This window comes from Ovis canadensis, chromosome 2 (genome assembly GCF_042477335.2).
Source record: "Ovis canadensis isolate MfBH-ARS-UI-01 breed Bighorn chromosome 2, ARS-UI_OviCan_v2, whole genome shotgun sequence".
In the NCBI taxonomy this organism is placed as follows: Eukaryota; Metazoa; Chordata; class Mammalia; order Artiodactyla; family Bovidae; genus Ovis; species Ovis canadensis.
Window position 1 is genome coordinate 32,048,415 of NC_091246.1, and position 6,919 is coordinate 32,055,333.

Genomic DNA, 6,919 nt, shown 5'->3' on the forward strand with positions numbered 1-6,919 from the left:
GAACACAGAAATTTAGATCAATGGAACAAAATAGAAAGCCCAGAGATAAATCCAATCACCTATGGACACCTTTTCTTTGACAAAGGAGGCAAGAATATACAATGGAGAAAAGACAATCTCTTTAACAAGTGGTGCTGGGAAAACTGGTCAACCACTTGTAAAAGAATGAAACTAGAACACCTTCTAACACCATACACAAAAATAAACTCAAAATGGATTAAAGATCTAAATGTAAGACCAGAAACTATTAAACTCCTAGAGAAGAACATAGGCAAAACACTCTCCAACATAAATCACAGTAGGATCCTCTATGACCCACTTCCCAGAATATTGGAAATAAAAGCAAAAATAAACAAATGTGACCTAATTAAAATTAAAAGCTTCTGCACAACAAAGGAAATTATAAGCAAGATGAAAAGACAGCCTTCAGAATGGGAGAAAATAATAGCAAATGAAGCAGCTGACAAAGAATTAATCTCAAAAATATACAACTCTTGCAGCTCAACTCCAGAAAAATAAATGACCCAATTCAAAAATGGGCCAAAGAACTAAACAGACATTTCTCCAAAGAAGACATACAGATGGCTAACAAACAGATGAAAAGATGCTCAACATCACTCATTATCAGAGAAATGCAAATCAAAACCACAATGAGGTACCATTTCGCGTTAGTCAGAATGGCTGCTATCCAAAAGTCTACAAGCAATAAATGATGGAGAGAGCGTGGAGAAAAGGGAACACTCTTACACTGTTGTGGGGAATGCAAACTAGTACAGCCACTATGAAGAACAATGAGGAGATTCCTTGAAAACTGGAAATAGAACTGCCATATGACCCAGCAATCCCACTTCTGGGCATACACACTGAGGAAACCAGAATTGAAAGAGACATGTGTACCCCAATGTTCATTGCAGCACTGTTTATAATATCCAGGACATGGAAGCAACGTAGATATCCATCAGCAGATGAATGGATAAGAAAGCTGTGGTACGTATACACAATGGAGTATTACTCAGCCATTAAAAATAATACTTTTGAATCAGTTCTAATGAGGTGGATGAAACTGGAGCCTATTATACAGAATGAAGTAAACCAGAAAGAAAAACACCAATACAGTATACTAATGCATATATATGGAATTTAGAAAGACGGTAATGATAACCCTGTATGCGAGACATCAAAAGAGACCCAGATGTATAGAACAGTCTTTTGGACTCTGTGGGAGAGGACAAAGGTGGGATGATTTGGGAGAATGGCACTGAAATATGTAAAATATCAAATGAATCGCTGGTCCAGGTTCAATGCATGATACAGAGTGCTCGGGGCTGGTGTACTGGGATGACCCAGAGCGATGGTATGGGGAGGGAGGTGAAAGGGGGATTCTGGATGGAGAACACGTGTACACCTGTGGTGGATTCATGTTGATGTATGGCAAAACCAATACAATACTGTAAAGTCACTCAGTTCAGATCAGTCGCTCAGTCGTGTCTGACTCTTTGTGACCCCATGAATCGCAGCACGCCAGGCCTCCCTGTCCATCACCAAATTCCGGAGTTCACTCAGACTCACGACCATCCAGTCAGTGATGCCATCCAGCCATCTCATCCTCTGTCATCCCCTTCTCCTCCTGCCCTCAATCCCTCCCAGCATCAGAGTCTTTTCCAATGAGTCAACTCTTTGCATGAGGTGGCCAAAGTACTGGAGTTTCAGCTTTAGCATCATCCTCCCAAAGAAATCCCAGGGCTGATCTTCAGAATAGACTGGTTGGATCTCCTTGCAGTCCAAGGGACTCTCAAAAGTCTTCTCCAACACCACAGTTCAAAAGCATCAATTCTTCGGCCCTCAGCCTTATTCACAGTCCAACTCTCGCATCCATACATGACAACTGGAAAAACCATAGCCTTGACTAGATGGACCTTAGTCGGCAAAGTAATGTCTCTGCTTTTGAATATGCTATCTAGGTTGGTCATAACTCTTCTTCCAAGAGTAAACGTCTTTTAATTTCATGGCTGAAGTCACCATCTGCAGTGATTTTGGAGCCCAAAAAATAAAGTCCGACCCTGTTTCCAATGTTTCCCCATCTCTTTGCCATGAAGTGATGGGACCGGATGCCGTGATCTTCATTTTCTGAATGTTGCGCTTTAAGCCAACTTTTTCACTCTCCAATTTCACTTTCATCATGAGGCTTTTAGTTCCTCTTCACTTTCTGCCATAAGGGTGGTGTCATCTGCATATCTCAAGTTATTGATATTTCTCCCGGCGATCTTGATTCCAGCTTGTGTTTCTTCCAGTCCAGCGTTTCTCATGATGTACTCTGCATAGAAGTTAAATAAGCAGGGTGATAATATACAGCCTTGACACACTCTTTTTCCTATTTGGAACCAGTCTGTTGTTCCATGTCCAGTTCTAACTGTTGCTTCCTGACCTGCATACAGGTTTCTCAAGAGGCAGGTCAGGTGGTCTGGTATTCCATCTCTCTCAGAATTTTCCTCAGTTTATTGTGATCCACACAGTCAAAGGCTTTGGCATAGTCAATAAAGCAGAAATTAGCCTCCAATTAAAATAAATAAATTTATATTTTTTAAAAAGTGTCTTTTCCAACACCACAGTTCAAAAGCATCAGTTCTTCTGAACTCAGCTTTCTTTGTAGTCCAACCTCACATCCATACATGATTACTGGAAAAACCATAGCCTTGACTAGACGGACCTTTGTTGGCAAAGTAATGTCTCTGCTTTTTAATATGCTATCTAGGTTGGTCATAACTTTCCTTCCAAGGAGCAAGCGTCTTTTAATTTCATGGCTGTAATCACCATCTACAGTGATTTTGATTAACAAGGAACAATGAAGACTGCAAACATTTATTGCTAACAAGGCTGGGAAATGATCCCCTTAACCCCACTGGTGAAACAGATAGTGGGCACATTCTTCTGGAAGGGCAATTTGACAGTTCTTTTTTTAATGTTTGTTTATTGACTTTATTTTTGACCGTTCTGGGTATTTGTTGTTGTGCAGGCTGTCTCTAGTTGTGAGCGGAGGTTGGGGGTGGCACAACTCTTCGTTGCAGTGCACTGGCTTCTCACTGCAGTAGCTTCTTGTGTTGTGGAACACAGAGGCTAGGGCACTCAGGCTTCAGTAGTTGTAGCTCATGGGCTCAACAGTTGCAGTTCCTGGGCTCTAGAGCAACAGGCTCAATAGTTGTAGTGCACAGGCTTAGTGGCCCCGCAGCAGGTGGAATCTTCCCAAATCAGGAATCAAATCCGTGTCTCCTGCATTGCAAGGCAGATTCTTTAACACTGAGCCACCAAGAAAGCCCTGAAATTTCTTTTTAATTGGAAAGCCCCTCTGTCCCAATTGTCCCATTTTGATATTTACAAAAGCCTATATTAGTCTTTTAAAAATTAAGTATTATTTGTGATAGCAAAAGGAGGAGAATAAATTTTTTTTTACCTTATTCACAGAAATCCATGCTCTATTTTTTCTAGGTTAATATGGAATAATGAATTACAATTGCTTCCGCCATTTAGCAAATCTGAGCTATGTGTTGAATTTTGATTCTTGTAGATTTAATCCAAACTATAGTTGCTAGTATACTTAGCCTTTGTTGATCATATACCTAGTTGATCAGAAAAAATGAACAAACAATAAAATAAACAAAATACCCAGGATGAGAACAATTTAAATGTCCACCTACAGGGAGATAACAGATTTGCTATGTAGTAGTTTACGTAAGTTGGGACTTACAAACCCACTGGAAATAAATGCATTAAATAGATTTATACAAAGGCATTATTAACATTAAAATAGATAAATGCAAAACGAAAATATGTCTGCTAGCACCCTTTGGCCTTTTGTTTCCTTTTAACCAGAATAGAATTAACATGTTCTTCACTAACCTAGAGCCAGACATCCTGGAATGTGAAGTCAAGTGGGCCTTAGAAAGCATCACTACGAACAAAGCTAGTGGAGGTGATGGAATTCCAGTTGAGCTGTTTCAAATCCTGAAAGATGATGCTGTGAAAGTGCTGCACTCAATATACCAGCAAATTTGGAAAACTCAGCAGTGACCACAGGACTGGAAAAGGTCAGTTTTCATTCCAATTCCAAAGAAAGCCAAGGCCAAAGAATGCTCAAACTACCGCACAGTTGTACTCATCTCACATGCTAGTAAAGTAATGCTCAAAATTCTCCAAGCCAGGCTTCAGCAACATGTGAACCGTGAACTTCCAGATGTTCAAGCTGGTTTTAGAAAAGGCAGAGGAACCAGAGATCAAATTGCCAACATCCGCTGGATCATGGAAAAAGCAAGAGAGTTCCAGAAAAACATCTGTTTCTGCTTTATTGACTATGCCAAAGCCTTTGACTGTGTGGATCACAAGAAACTGTGGAAAATTCTTCAGGAGATGGGAATACCAGACCACCTGACTTGCCTCTTGAGAAAGCTGTATGCAGGTCAGGAAGCACCAGTTAGAACTGGACATGGAACAACAGACTGGTTCCAAATAGGAAAAGGAGTACATCAAGGCTGTATATTGTCACTCTTCTTATTTAACTTCTATGCAGAGTACATCATGAGAAACGCTGGACTGGAAGAAACACAAGCTGGAATCAAGATTGCCAGGAGAAATAACAATCACCTCAGATATGCAGATGACACCACCCTTATGGCAGAAAGTGAAGAGGAACTAAAAAGCCTCTTGATGAAAGTGAAAGTGGAGAGTGACAAAGTTGGCCTAAAGCTCAACATTCAGAAAACGAAGGTCATGGCATCTGGTCCTATCACTTCATGGGAAATAGATGGGGAAATAGTGGAAGCAGTGTCAGACTTTATTTTTTTGGGCTCCAAAATCCACAGATGGTGACTGCAGCCATGAAATTAAAAGACGCTTACTCCTTGGAAGAAAAGTTATGACCAACATAGGCAGTATATTCAAAAGCAGAGACATTACTTTGCCGACTAAGTCCATCTAGTCAAGGCTATGGTTTTCCAGTGGTTGTGTATGGATGTGAGAGTTGGACTGTGAAGAAGGCTGAGTGTCGAAGAATTGATGCTTTTGAACTGTGGTGTTGGAGAAGACTCTTGAGAGTCCTTTGGACTGCAAGGAGATCCAACCAGTCCATTCTGAAGGAGATCAGCCCTGGGATTTCTTTGGAAGGAATGATGCTAAAGCTGAAACTCCAGTACTTTGGCCACCTCATGTGAAGAGTTGACTCATTGGAAAAGACTCTGATGCTGGGAGGGATTGGGGGCAGGAGGAGAAGGGGACGACAGAGGATGAGATGGCTGGGTGGTATCACTGACTGGATGGTCGTGAGTCTGAGTGAACTCCAGGATTTGGTGATGGACAAGGAGGCCTGGCGTGCTGCGATTCATGGGGTCGCAAAGAGTCAGACACGACTGAGTGACTGAACTGAACTGAACTTATTCTCTGGCTTCACTTTCATGAAATGAAAGCTAATCACTTTTTTTTTTTTGGTAAGGAAGTGAATACAAATGAGAAAGATATGGAGGGAAAGTGGGAGAGGGAGGGTGGGTTTATAAAGTGGGTCTGTATTTCAGTCAGGGTTCTCCAGAGAAACACAACTGATTGGGGAAACAGACACACACGCACACCATGAACCCATGCTAGCGATTTAACTGTGAAGTAGACAAAGTCCCTGCCCTCAAAGAGCTCAGGCCTGGTGGGTGAGACATGTGTTTAATTGCTACTCACTGTGATGAGGGCTCTAGGGATAAAGTACCATATGTTTGCTCTGGAGCCATTTAAAGGAGCTGCCATTCTAAAGGTGAGGATTCAGGCAGGTTTTCCAGTGGAAATGTCATTTAAACTGAGGCTTGAAAGTGAGGCCAGAAACTGGAAAGTTAGGAAGGATGGAGAAGGCAGGTAAGAGGGATATGCATTAGCAGGTGAGAGAACAAAGATTTGAGAATTGGTAGAGTATGGTTTCCTGGGGGCACAGCTGGCAATTCAGTTGGGAGTAAAATGTGAGGAAGGGGAGTGAGAGGTGAGGCTGCAGGGGTAAGCAAGGCCTAACTCATACAGGGTGTTTTGAGTTGGTTAAGGAGTTCGAAATTCGTCCTGAGGGCAGTGGGGAGCCGCTGATGTGTTTTCAGCAATGGAGGAACATAATCAATATGCATTTTAGTAAATATTACTTATACTATCAAGATAGGCGGGAAAAACATCAACAACCTCAGATATGTGGATTATACCACTCTAACGACAGAAAGTGAAGAGGAATTAAAGAGCCTCTTGATGAGGGTGAAGGAGGAGAGTGAAAGAGCCGACTTAAAACTAAATATTAAAAAAACTAAGACCATGTCATCCAGTCCCATTATTTCATGGCAAATAGAGGAGGAGAAGGTGGAATTAGCAACAGATTTCCTCTTCTTGGGCTCTAAAATCACTGTGCACAGTGACTGTAGCCATGAAATCAGAAGATGATTGCTTCCTGGAAGGAAAGCAATGGCAAACCTAGGTAGTGTGTTGAAAAGCAGAGACATTACTCTGTTAACAAAGGTCCATATAGTCAAGGCTATAGTCTTCTCAGTGGCCACATACGGTTCTGAGAGCTGGATCGTAAAGAAGGCAAAGCACCAGAGAATTGATGCCTTTGAACTGTGGTGGGGGTGAAGACTCCTGAGAGTTGCTTGAACAGCAAGGAGATCAAACTAGTCAATATTAAGGGAAATCAACCCTGAATATTCATTGGAAGGACTGATGCTGAAGCTGGAGCTCCAGTATTTTGGTCATCTGATGTGAACAGCTGACTCATTGGAAAATTCCCTGATGTTCGGAAAGATTGAGGGCAGAAGGAGAAGAGGGCATCACGAGATGGGATGACTGGATGGCATCACTGATGCAATAGACATGAACTTGGGCAAACTTTGAGAGATGGTGAGGCACAGGGAGGACTGGC